Source organism: Dipodomys merriami, unplaced genomic scaffold (genome assembly GCF_024711535.1).
Source record: "Dipodomys merriami isolate MVZ:Mamm:240054 unplaced genomic scaffold, mDipMer1.0.p SCAF_3, whole genome shotgun sequence".
Taxonomy (NCBI): Eukaryota; Metazoa; Chordata; class Mammalia; order Rodentia; family Heteromyidae; genus Dipodomys; species Dipodomys merriami.
In genome coordinates, this window is record NW_027204492.1 from 69,749,766 (window position 1) to 69,766,159 (window position 16,394).

Below are 16,394 nucleotides of genomic sequence, written 5' to 3' on the forward strand. Positions count from 1 at the left end.
CAATGATCCTCAGATCTCCGCCTCCCGAGTAGCTAAGATTACTGGTGTGAGCCACCAGTGCCTGGTGAAGATGAATAAATTTTAGTGATCTGTTTTACAACATCATATACAGAGTGAATACCATAGTGTGTGCTTAAAATTTTGCTGTGAAAAGATTTCATACTTAGTAGTCTTACCACAATAAAAGTAAATAAAGTGCAGCTGTCATGCAGAACTGCCCAGTATAGGACATTTACATTGAACTTTATGAGAACAAAATGTAATAAACTTTGATTTGGTTAAGACATGAAATAGAAAATAAAATATAAAAGCTACGCTACTCAAAAGGCTTCAAAACTAGGAATAAATCTTACAAATATATGTAATAACTTTGTATAGAAAAGTATAAAATATAGTTGAGGGAAATTGAAGACTTCAAAAAATGGAAATATGTTATGTCTATAGTTTTAAAGTCTTTAGTTGTAAAAATATGTTTTTCACAAATTGATATATCAATTCAAAGTTGCAGGGCCTTTTTAAAAGTGACATTTCATTTATGAAATGTATGCCCTTGCAAAACAAAAGCAAGATGGGTAGACTTACCCTACCAGATATCAATAGTTCTTGTAGAACTATAACATTAAGAATGTATTGTTCTCCCTCACTCCTCCCACATGAAATTGTAAAGTTCATTTCCAATGTACTGTCTTGTGGGTATCATTGTGGCAATGGGTCATCCTGTGTCCTTATTTCAGCGTTTTGTTATTCTCCTTCCTCTCCCCAAATTAGACAAATGTATATACAAGATGCAGGGTACCAAAATCAAGTACAGTGAAAACAGGGGATATACCATAGGGGGAAGAACAAAGGAAACAAAAAAAAAACCCACATACTACATTAAAAACAACATCAAAGAAAGACCTCTTGTGTCCATACCTTGGGATTCATTTCACTTACCATCATCTTACATGGTCATGTGTACATAGCTTTTGAGCTCTTCTGCTCATCTGATAAAATTATCCTGGATGTATACCAATGGGTTCCATTCCTCAGCACCACATAAGCAAAAAGAAAAAAGCCAGAAGTGGCGCTGTGGCTCAAGTGGTAGAGCACTAGCCTTGAGCTGAAGAGCTGAGGGACAGTGCCCAAGCCCAGAGTTCAGGCCCCACAACCAGACCCAAAAAATAAATAAATAAATAAATAAATAAATAAATAAATAAATAAATAAATAAATAAAAATTTTAAAAAGTATTGTTAGAAAGTAGAGTACCAATGCTCTACAACAGTAAAATATTTGTTTGAGGCAAATATAATAATGGAATAAATTTGAGAGTTTAGAAACAGTCTTACGATTATGCAAACTCTTCTTTTTTCTTTTTTGTCAATCATGGGGCTTGAACTCTAGGTCTGGACACTGTCCAGAGCTCTTCAGCTCAAGGCAAGTGCTCTATCACTTGAACCACAGCACCACTTCCAGGTTTTGGTGGTTAATTGGAGATGAGTCTCATGGACTTTCCTGCCCGGGCTGGCTTTGAACTGTGATCCTCAGATCTCAGCCTCCTGAGTAACTAGGATTACAGGCATGAGCCAGAGGTGTCTGGCAATTATGCAAACTCTTGATAACAAAGTCAGTACTTCAGAGCAGTGGGGGAAAGCATGACGAATTGTTATCAATAGGGAAAAATGAATTTATGTAAAGGAAAATCAGTTACACCACATAGCATATTTAAATATAAACACTAAAAAAGATGCAGAAAAAAACTTTGGATATTATTTTCACAATCTAGAGGTGGAAATGTTTCCTTTTTGTCCTTTTGATATGTATCCATATCCATTACTAACATTGGGAATTTTTTTAAAAAATGCTATCTTCTCACTAGCAAAAGTACAGACTGTATTCCTCATGAATCATTTTCCCCTCATTACTTCAGGATTCCTAGACAGAATCTCATGTCTTCAGTGTACCCAGCAAAGCTCAGTACACTGCACAGGTTGAAGAGTAAATGGTCAACAAATACCAAACATCTATCCAATCAGAAGTCAATGGAGAGTGTTCTTAATGATAAACTACCTCATTCTGTTGAATAATGGTCTAATTTCACAAATTGTGAAGTTGTGTTTTGCCACCAGGGTTCTCACTATCAATTAAACTGAGTTAAGCTTGAAGTGAAATTTACATGAAACCTTCTAAGCAAATGAAAATAATCCTCTTAAGTTTGGTGGCTCACACCTGTAATCATAGCTACTCAGGAGGTTGAGATCTGAAGACGATGGTTTGAAGCCTGCCTGTGAGACTCTTATCTTCAATGAACCACTCAAAAACCACAAGTGGTGTTTTGACTCAAGTCTTAGAGCCTCAGCCTTGAGCACAAAGGCTCAGGCCAAAAAAAGAAGGCTTTCCCACAGTGCTCATATTCAAAGGTTCTTAGTCTACTGTGACTTTCTTCATGTGTCTGAAGGGCACTCAAGGAAGTGAAGTCTCGCCCATAGTGTTCACAGAAATACCTCTTCTCCAAAAGAAAGTAGGATAGAAGGACAGTGTCTTCAACAAATGGTGCTGGCAGAATTGGCTATACAAGTGCAGAAAACTGAAGTCATATCCTTATATATCACCCTGCACCATAACCAACTGCAAATGGATCAAAGACCTGTAGATAAAAGCAGATACCCTGATAATGTTGCAGGAAGGAATAGAGGAAAGACTAGGGCTCTTTGGCACAGGTCGAAACTTTCTCAATAAAGACCAAGAAACACAACAAATCAAAGAAAGGTTAGACAAATGGGACTGCATTAAACTGCAAAGTCTCAGCCTGGCAACGGACACAACTAGCAAGATCAATAGAAAGCCCACACATTGGAAGAAGATCTTCACAAACAAGGGCCTCATATCTGAAATATACTGAGTGCAAAAAATTAAATCGAGCAAAAATAAATCCTCAAAGACACAACCACCCCATGAACAAGTGGGCTAAAGACTTAGAAAGACTTCTCGGAAGAGGAACTAAGAATGCCTAATAAACCATGAAGAAATGTTCAACATCTCTAACCATAAAAGAAAGGCAAATCAAAACAACATTGAGATTCCACTTCATTCCAATTAGAATGAACATTATCAAAAAAATCTAACAATAACAGATGCTGGGGGGGGGGAATGTGGTCAAAAGGGAACACTACTACACTGTTGGTGGGAATGTAAAGTTGTTCAACCACTTTGGAAAGCAGTATGGAGGTTCCTCAAAAGAGTAAACATAGAGGTCCACTATGATACAACAATCCCACTCCTGGACATTTATCCAAATGACCACAAACAAGGTCATACTAAATCTACCACCACAACCATATTCATTGCAGCATTATTTACCATAGCTAAAATATGAAACCAACCCAGATGCCCCTCAGTAGATGAATGGATCAAGAAATATATATATATATGTATGTATATATATATGTGTGTGTCTGTATGTATATATATATATATATATACAATGGAGTTCTGTGCTTCCATCAGAAAGAATGACTGCCCTATTTGTTAGGAAATAGAAAGATCTGGAAAAATTATATTATGTGAAGCAAGCCAAGCCCCAAAAAATGTAGGTTGTATGTTTTCCCTCATTTGTAATAACTAGAATGTGTATGATATTCTTAGCAGGGGATCACAATAGCCCAATTGCTAACTGCATATGGCCATATATAATAAAGCATATCAAAATGAACTCCAAGAATTGGAAATAAGAAGTTATTATGTTCTGTCTGGTTTCTATTTTTTGTTTTAGTTTTCTATACACTTTGTCTTGTATATAAATTTATCTGGTCTGCAGAAAGGAAAGGGAAACACAGAAACAGCAGGGCAAAGGATGAACTAATGCAACAATGATACTCACTAGACACTGTGTTGGAAATGAACTGTACAACTGAGGGGGGAGTGAGAAGGGGAAAGTGGGAAAAAAGAGGAAAGGAGTAATAATGTTCAAAAAGAAATGTACTCATTACCTTAATTATGTAACTGTAATCCCCCCTGTTCATCACCTTTATAATAGATAATAAAAAGAAAGAAAGAAAAAGAAATACTGCTTCTCTTCTCGATGTGTCCTTTTATGGTTCAAGAAGGCCATAGGAGGACTTTCTTCAGTGGTCACACACACACAGGATTTCTTGAGTGTGAGTTTCTTCATGTTTCACAAAACACTCACCATATCTGAAGCTTTTCCCAAATTGCCTACATATACAGAGCTTCTCTCTACTTTTCACAGATTTAGAAAAATTGTGTACAGACTGTGCACTGCTCAGCACACTTAGGGATGAATTGTTGAGTGAGGGCATGACTGCCTGTGCAGCATTCCAGTTTTACTCCAGTATGAATTTTCTTCACCTTAGGATCTGGAATTTGATTGAAGGTTTCCCTACATTGTCTACCTTTCTTGGGTTCACAGGGTCTCTCCATGATTTTATATCTACAGTGTGCAATTCTCTAATGTCTCCAACATCACGTCTCTGTAGAGATTCTTCTGGGAAGGATTCATCAGAACTCACACCTCTACAAGATGAAGTTCACCGCCACATCCTCAAAGATCGCGGGCTCCTTACATTTCCCATGGGATTTCTGTAGTCATCTTTAGTATTTTCTCCATCCTTTCTTAATCCTGGGAAGGCCAAATTCCTGTATGTTACATTTTTATAGAGTTTCCTTTGGGAAGGATTCAACAGAGCCCACTCTTCCATGGTGAAGTTTATGGTCACATCTTCAAATATCACTAGCTCTACTTCTGCTTTGAACAGGACTTGGTTGCCCTCTACATCACAAAGCTGCCAAAGTGAACATCCTATCCTGGACCTGCCAAAGAAGACAGGTGACCAACATGGCAACGGCTGGAACTGATTTCTTAAGTAAGATTCCAAAAGGACTAATAAAAGATGATCAGTTAATTTAATACATAAAATCTATCAGGAAATTAATTGAGGTATCACTTCTCAAAAACAAGAAAAAAATAGTTACAATTATTGATACAGAGACAAGTATGAGTTTGGGCAGGTATTCAGGACATTTCATAAGTGTTTATTATTTTGGGTGTCCTTTAGGTATAATCATGTCATCTCCAAATAGGGATAGTTTGATTCCTGTGTGAATCTGATCCCTCCATACCACTCTTAGGCATCTACCCTAATATCATGAGCCAGGATATGATATGGACACCTACATATTCATGCTCATTACCACACTATTCACAATAGCCTAGATATAGAAACAACCCAGATGCACCACAATAGATGAGTGGATCAAAAAAACGTGGTACCTAAAAAATTGGAATTTTATATAGCCATGAGAATGAATAAAATAATGTCATTTGCAGGGAAATGGATGGAACTAGAACAAATCATGTTAAGGGAGATAAGCCAAGATCAGAGAGAGAAATGGCACATGTTCTCTCTGATATGCAGAAGTCAGACCTAAAATGCACTGGAATATGATAAATTATACTCAAAGGTGTAATGTCTAAAAGCCTCTTCATGTTTATATAAAGTAATATAAATACGGAAACAAACTCCAAGATATGGAAACAAAAGACTTCTTTTAGTTTTTATTTGTGATGATTCTTTACCTTATGTATGTTGTATTCATATGCATATCTTTGGGGGGAAGACATAGAACTGGGGGAGGGGAAGGGTGAAAAAGTGTAGCAGGGGAGCTCATTGGACACTGATGAAAGTGAACTATACAACTTGTGGATGGAGCTGGGAGGGAGGGACTGGACTAAGAGAGAATGAGGGAACAGAAAACACTGTATGAAAGGAAGTTTACTTATTATTGACCCATGTAATTGTAATCCCTCTGTACATCGCCTCTATAATAACAATGAAGTAAGTTTGTTTGTTTGTTTTAAAGAAGTGTATGTTGAAATGTTTCTCAACTGAATGGGAATTACAGAGACTAGAATATATCATGTCTTTATATTTATATCTACTTTTATTTTTTAAAGTATTCATTGCAGGTTATTATTTTTATGTTTTCCTGCTTATTTTTCTTTATTCTAAGAAAGTGCAGAATTTTCAGGATACTTGAGAGAACACTAGTAATTGCATTATGACAGAAAATCCCTTCAACCCTTAAGATTTAATTTTCTCATCTGTAAAATTTTAACAATAGTAGCTGTTTAGTTGACAAGTGAAGCTGCTTGAACACTGAGCTCCTCTTCTGTGCACTCATGGAACTAATGGACTTGAGAAGGCCATGTGACTAACTAAATACTACACCAGTATTGACTCATACATATATTCCTAAAGGGAGAAAAATGCAATAATTACTTTCCATTTTCAATGTATAAAGATATTGCAAGGAAGATGGGAACCTCAGAACTCTCTCTTTTGAGGGTTGGGTAGGCAATTGGCTTGTCCTGGAGGTCATAAATTAATGTCAAAATATTTATAGACCTCTATTTGCCAGCCAAGCCAAATGCAACAGTGAAACGCCATATGAGAAGATTTAAATGGACACAATCTCTTCATTCAAATTTCTAATAGCCTATGAAAGGATAAAAGAAGCAGATTTATGCTTCATGGCTCCATAAAGACCAGTGAATGGAAGTTATACAAAAGGGAATTTTTGGTTGTCTGTAAGCAGATACAAGTAGCCAAATTAGAAGGATCATAATTTGTTCACAATCATAAGCAGTTTCACTATGATGCAAACTACTTCCTATGGATGATGTATGACATTTCACTGGAGATAGAGACCATCTAATGCTCCCAAATACTTTCCAGACATAGTAAACAGCTTGATATAAGACAGTTGATGACTGGGAGCTATCAAGTTTTATATTAATATATTATTATTGCTATTAGTTTTTCTATTTCACTCAGTCAAATTTTTATATTATCTTCCATTTTATCTCTTTGGTAGGTTTTAAAATTTTTATTTTCAAGTATATTTTAAATATATGAACTTTGAGAACTTTATATTTTCCCTTGTGTATAGTTATATCATGTATTATAGGTTTCAAGTATGTCAAAGAATGTTTCCTAATTTCCAAATGAATAATGTCTTGTCATTATTAAATGTCATTTTCTATTTTCTAGATTTAATTATGACCAATGTTGATCACAAAACTCTATTTACAGATATTATTTTCTTTGAAAATGTCCATTTGTCTTAAGAGAAAACACTATGTATGCCATAGAACACAAAAATTTTATATATGTACACATAAATATATACTTACACTCATGATTAATTTTATTGATACCTTTAATTGTGTGCATTCATTTTTAATCTCCTTGATTAATCAAATTCTTAAAAACACATTAATACATACACTACAAAAGTTATGCTTTTCTTCAGTTCATCTTGTAAATCTATGTTTATCATATATACATTTGACTACTGTGTTAGAGTATCAACTATGAGTATTCAATCTTCATGGATCTTATGGTTTCTCACTATATATTATTCCGAAAGATGGTTGAGAAATATTGAACTCTCCTCTTAGGAAAATGAGATATATTTCTCTTTCATTTACTTTCAATGAGTTGGGCAAGGTGGAAATGACACTATGCTGATATCACATCTATCCTTGACAAAAGTTGACAAGTTCTCTCTCGGAACCCAGTGGCCAGATAAGATAACTCTTCTGATACCATCATGCTGAATAAAACCCATGCTCGTAGGAAGTGTCTGAAGATTAAGAGGCTATATGGACAGAATTAGAAAGCCAAGGAACACTAAGTACCAAAGGTTAAACCAGGTAGACCGGAGATTTACCACCCATCAAAATATTTCCCAAAACTTTGATCTACAAAATCATGAAATACAATAAAATTTCAGTTTAAAAAATACTAAGCTGTCCATTGATTGCTCACCCCTGTACTCCTAGCTACTCAGGAGGGTGAGATTTTAGGATTATGGATAGAAGGCAGTGCAGGCAGGAAAGTGCATGAGACTCATCTCCAATTAGCCATCAGAAAACTGGAAGTGGTGCTGTAGCTGAAAGTGGTAAAGTGCTAACTTTGAGTGGAAAAGCTTAGGGACAGTGCCCAGGCCCTGAATTCAAGCTCCACGACCGACAAAAAAAAAAATAGTACGTAGTAAGTGTAAGTGTTAGTGTTAGAGCAACTTGTTAAGCAGCAAAACATTGCCTGGGAATTTTAAACAAATTTTTTCTAGTATAATGCATTTGCCTTTTTGTGCCATCTTCCTACCAATAACATTACCTCTATGTTTTCTTTTATAAGGATCAACCTGGTATATTTTGAGCAATCTTTAATATGATTATTTTGTGGTCCTAGGATTTGAACTTAGGACCTTAAACTTCCTAGGCAAGCACCCTACCACTTGAGCTATGCTCCAGCCCTTTATTTATTTGAGTTTATTTTTTCAGATGTGGTTTCATGGTTTTCCATGAACTACTTTTAGGTAAAGGTTCTCCTACTCCTGCCTCCCTCTTGTCTGAGATTACAGATTTGTGCCACTATGCCTAGATTGATTTGTGTATTTCACTTTTCTGTGTGTTTCTGGTTTTTGCCTATTACAGTACTAGGGTTTGAACTCAGGATCTTGTGCTTATTAGGTTGCTGCTTTATTACTTGAGCCCTGCTTTTCTCTGGAGGAGGGGGTAGAGGTTACCTCTAACTCTGCCCTTCACATTTTACCATCTTCTGTAGCAAGGATTATAGGTATGAGCCACCATCACCTAGCAAAAGCTTATTTTTTTAATGGAATCTATTTTCTTTTAGCCAAGGATGGCTTTAAACTGCAATCATTTTATCTCTGCCTCCCACTGTAATAACCGGCGCGTGAGAAAATCCACGGAGGCACGGTTAAAGTTAACAAAGGAGTTTTATTAGTTCATCTGCAACTGCTCTGTCTTGGGCTACCACAGAACTAGAGCAGGAGGGGGGTCCAAGATGGTGACAGAACAGTAGAGAAACACCGCAGCTTTCTCCAACCAAATAGAGAGCTCAGGTTTCAATGCTCTGTTTCTTCAAAAGACCAACAGCAACAAAAAGGCGATTACTCAGAGAGATAGAGGAAGTGAGAAAAAGAAAAAGGAAAAACTCCAGAACCCACACAAACATGGTAAGGTAGGAAGACCCTTCCCCCACCCCTTGCTACCAGCAGGGCTCAGCCTTAAGCAGCCCAGCTCAGGACCCACCAGGGACCGCAGAGCCAAAAGCATCCCAAGGCTTCCGGAAAACTCCCAAGATCCAGTGTGGAACCGGAGAATACAAACAGAAATCTCTGAACGCAGAACCCACAAGAAGACACCACCACCACGGCACAGTGCCTCAGCCCGGCAGAAGTAAACAGCCCTGCCCAGCCCTGAGAGGCAGCCAGCAACAGTGGAGGCAGCGGCAGCGGTGGTGGCAGTGACAAACGACCCCAGATGCACAGCACACAGCCTCTCCACATCGGCCTGCAGGAACAGCCCAGCCCTGGGCAGTGGCCACAGCAGTGGCAGCAGCAAACAACCCCAGGCTCCCAGCGCAACACAACGCCTTTCTGCCCCGGCCCTGATAAGTGTCGGGTCCAGCCTGGGGCGACCCCAGACTCACTGCGGGGCACAGTGCCTCCCTGCACCTGCCTGCCCAGCCTGGGGTGGAAGTGGCAGCCGAGGCGGGGCCATGGCAGCAGCAGCAACAGCAAAGGACCCTAGACTCCCCAGCCCTGTGGCTCTCTCCCCCAGCTGGAAGAAACCCAGCTCAGTTTGGGGCCGTGGTAATTGCAGAGGTAGTAGCAAAAGACTCGACTTGCAGCACAGCGCAACACCTTCTGCACCAGCCCTTGTGAGCATTGGACCCAGCCTGGAGCGACCCCAGACTAACTGCAGGGCACAAAGCTTCCCTGCACTGTCCTGCATAAGTGGCCCAGCCTTGGGTGGAGCTGCAGCTGTGGAGTGTGGCGGCAATAGCAGCAGAACAACCCTAGACTCCCCAGCCTTGTGCCTCTCTCCCCCAAACTGAAGAAGCAACCCAACCCAATTTGGGGCTGCAGTGACTGCAGTGGTAGTAGCAAATGACCCCTGACTTGCAGTGCAGCGCAGCACCTTTCTGCACTGGCCCTCATAAGCACCTGGGCCCAGACCAGGGTGACCCCAGACTCACTGCAGGGCACAGAGCCTCCCTGCACTGGCCTGTATAAGCAGCCCAACCCAGCCTGGGTTGTCCGCGGCAGCTGTGGTGGGGGAGCAGCAGTAAATGACCCTAGACCTCTTGCACCTCCCCCACCCCACCCCACCCCCAGTCCACAGAAGCTACCCAACCCAGCTCAAGATGATGGTGAATGACCCCAGACGTGCAGTGCCAGTGTGTTGACTCTCTACATAGGCCGGTATAAACAACCTAGCCTGGACCAGCAGTGGCAGCAGAGGTGGCAGCAGTGGAAGCAAAGGACCACAGACTCAGAGCATGACTCTGTGCCTCCCCATGCTCGCCCACAGAAGCAGTCCAGGCCAGAGTGGGGTGGCAGTGGAGAGGAACCACAGACCCACAACACCAAATGGGACAGCATAAACAGTGGTAAGGACTGTAAAACACAGACCTAGCCTGGACCACCATCCAGCATAGACCGCAGTCTTCTCAACCAACGTGGAACACGAGTTGAACAGCAACCTACAATGCACAAAATCAGCCATCTGCCACAGCACCGCTGGACAGCTCCCAACCAGTACCAGGATAAGCAGGAACCTTAGCCATCTTAACTTCCTGCCCCTGACTGGTCAGGTTCTGAGTCCACACCCCAGCAAATGGCGGAGTGTGTCTGCCTACCACAAACTAACAGGAGTAAGCCCTATGTGAGTCAGATCAGCAGCTGAGAAGCAGCCCCTCCACAACAGAACCTTGGACCAGGTAAAATATTCTCAACCAGCCCAGCTCCGAGAGCAAGCTACATCAATTAATCCAGGAACAAATTGAGAACCAAGCAAAGGTAGCCACCTAGTGACCAAAATAATCAGGGACTGGAATTGGTCTCCAACAATCCCTGAATCCACATGTGAAAATCACAGTAAAAAATTACAAAATTCAACAACCAAGATAGTAAACCAGACTCAAAGGCCAGCAACCACACTGGGGAGAACACCAGTGGAAATGAAAAAGAAATGGAAGACAAACGCTTCATCCAAAAGATGATAGAGGCAATGACTCAAGAATTAAAACAATAGACCAGAAATTAAAAGAACAAACGAATGAGCTATCAAAAGAGATCCAGGTCTTCAAACAAGAAATGCACACAAAAATAGATACAGTACACAGCTCACTAAAAGATGAGATTAGTACTCTAAGGAATGACAGAAATTATAAATGGCTCAATCTCCTCCATGAAAAATTCAATTTCTTCCATGAAAACCACAATGGAAGCCACAGTTAATAGAATAAATGAAATGGAAAATAGAATATCAGATACTGAAGACAAAATACAGGCACTGGAAACAAAAGTTACAGATGTGGAAAAAAGACTCAAAACATGCAAAGGGAAGCCAAGAACAAGCAGACAGTACCAAGAAAGTTAACCTTTGTATAATTGGGGTGGATGAATGGGAGGAATACCAGAATAAAGGAATGCAACACTTATTCAATAAGATCATCACTGAAGCTCAAGTGGTAGAGCGCTAGCCTTGAGCTGAAGAACTGAGGGACAGCGCCCAGGCCCAGAGTTCAGGCCCCACGACCGACTGGACCAAAAAAAAAAAAAAAAAGATCATCATTGAAAACTTCCTCAGTCTTAAAAGAGAAAATCTTGCCTACATAACAGAACACCTAACAAGCAAGATCCCAGGAGGAGCATTGCAAGGCACATTATAGTAAAAATGCTAGATTTTAGCAATAAAGAAGCAATATTTCATGCAGCAAAAGCAAAGAAGGAGCTATACTACAATGGGAAAAAATTAGAATCACTGCAAATCTCTCCACACAAACTCTGAATGCAAGGAAAGCCTGGGAAAGTACCATCTGAGTCCTGAGAACAAACAACTGCTAACCCAGACTGATATATATATAGCAAAGCTAGCATTCACATTCGAGGGAGAAACTAAAATTTTTAATAGTAAAAATAATAAGAATTCATAAACAATGAGCCAGCATTACAAAGAATATTAAGAGGAAGTGGTGCTGTGGCTCAAACGGTAGAGCACTAGCCTTGAGCTGAAGAGCTGAGGGATAGCGCCCAGGCCCAGAGTTCAAGCCCCACAACTGACAAAACAAACAAACAAAAACATCCAAAGGAAGCATTCAAGAACAGGGATCAAGACCAGATAGATATTGTTGGAGACCAACTTAGTAAACACAGGAGGGAAGGAAAGAAAAAAACTTAGGAAAGTATAAAATGACAGGAAATACAATATACCTCTCTATAATAATCATAAATATTAATGGACTCAATTCGCCAATCAAAAGAAAAAGAATTGCAGATTGGGTCAGAAAACAAGATCCATCAATTTGCTGTCTTTCAGAGACCCACCTCACAGCCAAAGATAAAAGCAAACTCTGAGTGAAGGGATGGAGAAAGATCTACCATGCAAATGCCCTCAGGAAGAAGGCAGGAGTTGGCATTATGATGTCTGATAAAATAAACTTTACACTAAAATCACTACGAAAAGACAAAGAAGGTCACTATATAATAATACAGGGAACAATCCAAGTAGAGGACATCACCATTGACAATCTATATACTCCAAACATCAGTGCACCCAAATATGTTAAGCAAATACTCTCAGATTTACAGTAAATGATGGACCCAAATACAATAATACTAGGAGACTTTAATACTCCACTCTCACCAAAGGACAGGTCCACCAACCAAAGAATTGGCAAAGAAGTCTCTGAATTAAATAATGTCATATCTCAAATAGATTTAACTGACATATAATGAGTTTTCCACCCAACAACAACCCAGTACACATTCTTCTCAGCAGCCCATGGAACTTTTTCTAAAATAGATCATATCTTAGTTCATACAAAGAATTTAAGCAAATACACATAGAGCTACATAATCCCCTGTATTTTAATCTGACCATAATGGAATCAAACTAGTTTTCAATAACAAGGCATAGAGTAGAAAAACCTCAAACACATGGAAATTAAACAGCACACTGCTTAGTAACACTTGGGTCACAGAAGAAGTTAAAGAAGAAACTAAAAAGTCCCTACAATTCAATGAAAATGAAGACACATCACAAGGAAACACAGCAAAAGCATTCCTGAGGGGCAAGTTTATTGTTCTCAGTGTGCACATCAAGAAAACAGAGACAGACCAAATAAACAATCTCATCACGCAACTAAAACTGCTAGAGATACAAGAAAAAGTTGAAACTAAAGTCGCTAGATGGAGCGAGATAACCAAAATAAGAGCTGAAATTAACAAAATAGAGACTAAGAAAACTATAAATAAAATTAATAAAACAAAAAATTGTTTTTTAAAAAATTAATAAAATTGGTGGATCTCTGGCAAGATTAAAAAAAAAAGAAGAGAGGAGACCCAAATCAATAATATCAGGGATGCCACAGGAAAATTACAACAAACATCCAAGACATCCCAAAAATTATAAGGAAATATTTCCAGACTCTATACTCACAAAGGAAGGAAAACCTACAAGAAATTAATGAATTCCTAGAGAAATACAAATTGCCCAAACTGAACCAAGAAGAAATAAATCAATTAAATAAGACAATAACCTAAAATGATATAGAATAAGCAATCAGAAGTCTTCCAACAAGGAAAAGCCCAGGACCAGATGGATTCAATACGGAATTCTATAAGACCTTTAAAGAGGACCTAATATCCATACTCCTCAAGCTCTTCAGAGAAATAGGAGCAGAGGGAGTAATCCCAAACTCATTCTATGAAGCAATATCACACTCACCCCTAAACCAGGCAAAGACCCCAAAAAAAGAGAGAACTACAGACCAATCTCTTTGATGAACACAGATGCAAAGCTCCTCAATAAAATTCTAGCCAACAGAATCCAGAAACATATCAAAAAAATCATACACCCCACTATATAACCCCTGCTTTCACTGTATTTGATGTCAGTATAATTTGTGGAAGGGAAGGGGAAAAAAATCGTTTAAATAGGGATACAGGTGGACTCATTGCAACAGTGAGACTTACAAGTCGTTATGTCAAAAATAAACTTTACAACTTTGGTGGGGGGGAGAGGAGGACTGGTTGGGGGGGTGGGGAGGATGGGAAGGGAAGGGAAGGGGAAACAAAGGAGGAGGCTACAATGCTTGGTAAGAAATGTACTCATTATCTTGAACATGTAATTGTAACCCTTCTGTACAGTATTTTCACAATAAAAAAAAAAGAAAAAGAAAGAATTGGTTTTACAATATAGTTTTATACTGTACCAGTAATTATAACCCTCAAATAACAACCTCTCTCATGTTATATTTTAAGATAATATTTATGTTCCTCAATTAAAGCCAATCAGATCAGTCTTTTAAAAAATCATACATTACATCCCAGAGATGCAGGAATGGTTTAACATACGTAAGTCAATAAATGTAATCCAACATATCAACAGATCCAAGGTCAAGAACCTCATGCTTATCTCATTGACACAGAAAAGGCTTTTGACAAAATACAACATTCTTTCATGTTAAAAGCTCTGGAAAAATTAGGAATCGAAGGAACATTCCTTAAAACAACAAAAGCCTTATATGACAGACCAATGGCCAATATTATACTTAATGAGGAAAAAGTACAACCAATTCCCCATAAAAACAGGAACAAGGCGAGGATGCCCACTCTCTCCACTCCTATTCAATATAGTTCTGGAATCCTTAGCCAGAGCAATAAGGCAGGAAAAAGACATTAAAGGGATCCACATAGGGGAGGAATAAGTTAAACTATCTCTTTTTGCAGATGACATGATTTTATACCTTAACAATCCCAAAAGCTCAATCCCCAAACTCTTAGCGCTTATAAACCATTTCAGCAAATTAGCAGGATACAAAAATAACCCACAAAAATCAGTTGCCTTTTTGTACACCAACAATGTACCAGCAGAAAGGAAAATCAAGGAAACAGCTCCATTCACAATAACCTCAAAAAATAATCTAGGAATTAACCTTACCAAAGATGTAAAGGATCTATTTCATGAAATCTGTAGAAGCCTTAAAAAAGGAACCATAGAGGATATAGGAAATGGGAAGATCTCTCATGTTCCTGGATAGGCAGAATTAACATAGTGAAAATGGCTATACTGCCAAAATTGATATACACATTCAATGCAATTCCCATTAAAATCCCAATGATGTACTTTACTGAAGTAGAGAAAACAGTGCAAAAGTTCATATGGAACAACAAAAGACCTAGAATAGCCAAAACAATTCTAGGCAAAAGAAACAAAGCGGGAGGGATCAAGATACCGAATTTCAAGCTCTACTATAGAGCCATAATAACAAAGACACCTTGGTACCGGTACAAAAAGAGACCCAAAGACCAATGGAACAGACTAGAGGACCCAGAAATAAAGCCACATATGTACAATTAGTTGACATTTGACAAAGGAGCCAAAGACATACAGTGGAAGAATCATAACCTCTTCACCTATTGGTGCTGGGAAAACTGCGTGGCCACATGCAGAAAAATGAAAGTGGACCCTAGCCTATCACCATGCACTAACATCAACTCAAAATGGATTACAGACCTTAATGTCAAACCTGATACTCTGAAACTACTGCAGGACAGAATAGGAGAGACACTTGAACTTATAGGCACAGGCAGAACTTCCTGAACAGAGTCCCAGAGTCACAACAAGTTGGAGAGAGACTGGACAAGTGGGACTACCTTAAAATAAAAAGTTTCTGCCCAGACAAAGAAAGAGCAACCAAACTAGAAAGACAGCCAGCTAATTGGGAAAAAAATACTTACCAGCAAAATATCAGACAAGGGTCTAATATCCATTATATGCAGGGAACTCAAGAAATTAACCCCTCACAAATCTAACAAACCAATCATGAAGTGGGCAAGGGAACTAAAGAGAGAGACTTCTCAGAAGAAGAGCTAAAAATGGCAAAGAAACACATGAGGAAATGTTTATCATCCCTGGCTGTAAAGGAAATGCAAGTAAAAACAACACTGAGATATCACCTTACCCCAATCAGAATGGCCCACATCCTAATGTCAGCCAACAACAAATGCTGGAGGGGATGCAGAGAAAGAGGAACCCTATTGCATTGCTGGTGGGAATGTATACTAATACAACCATTTTGGGAAACAGTCTGGAGATACCTCAGAAAGCTAAATATAGACCTCCCCTATGACCCAGCCATACCATTCCTAGGCATCTACCCTGAGCAACAAGAACCAGTATACAAAGACACATGCACCTCCATGTTTATTGCAGCACTGTTCACAATAGCCAAGACTGGAAACAACCCAGATGCCCCGCTATTGGTGAGTGGATCCAAAAATTGTGGTACCT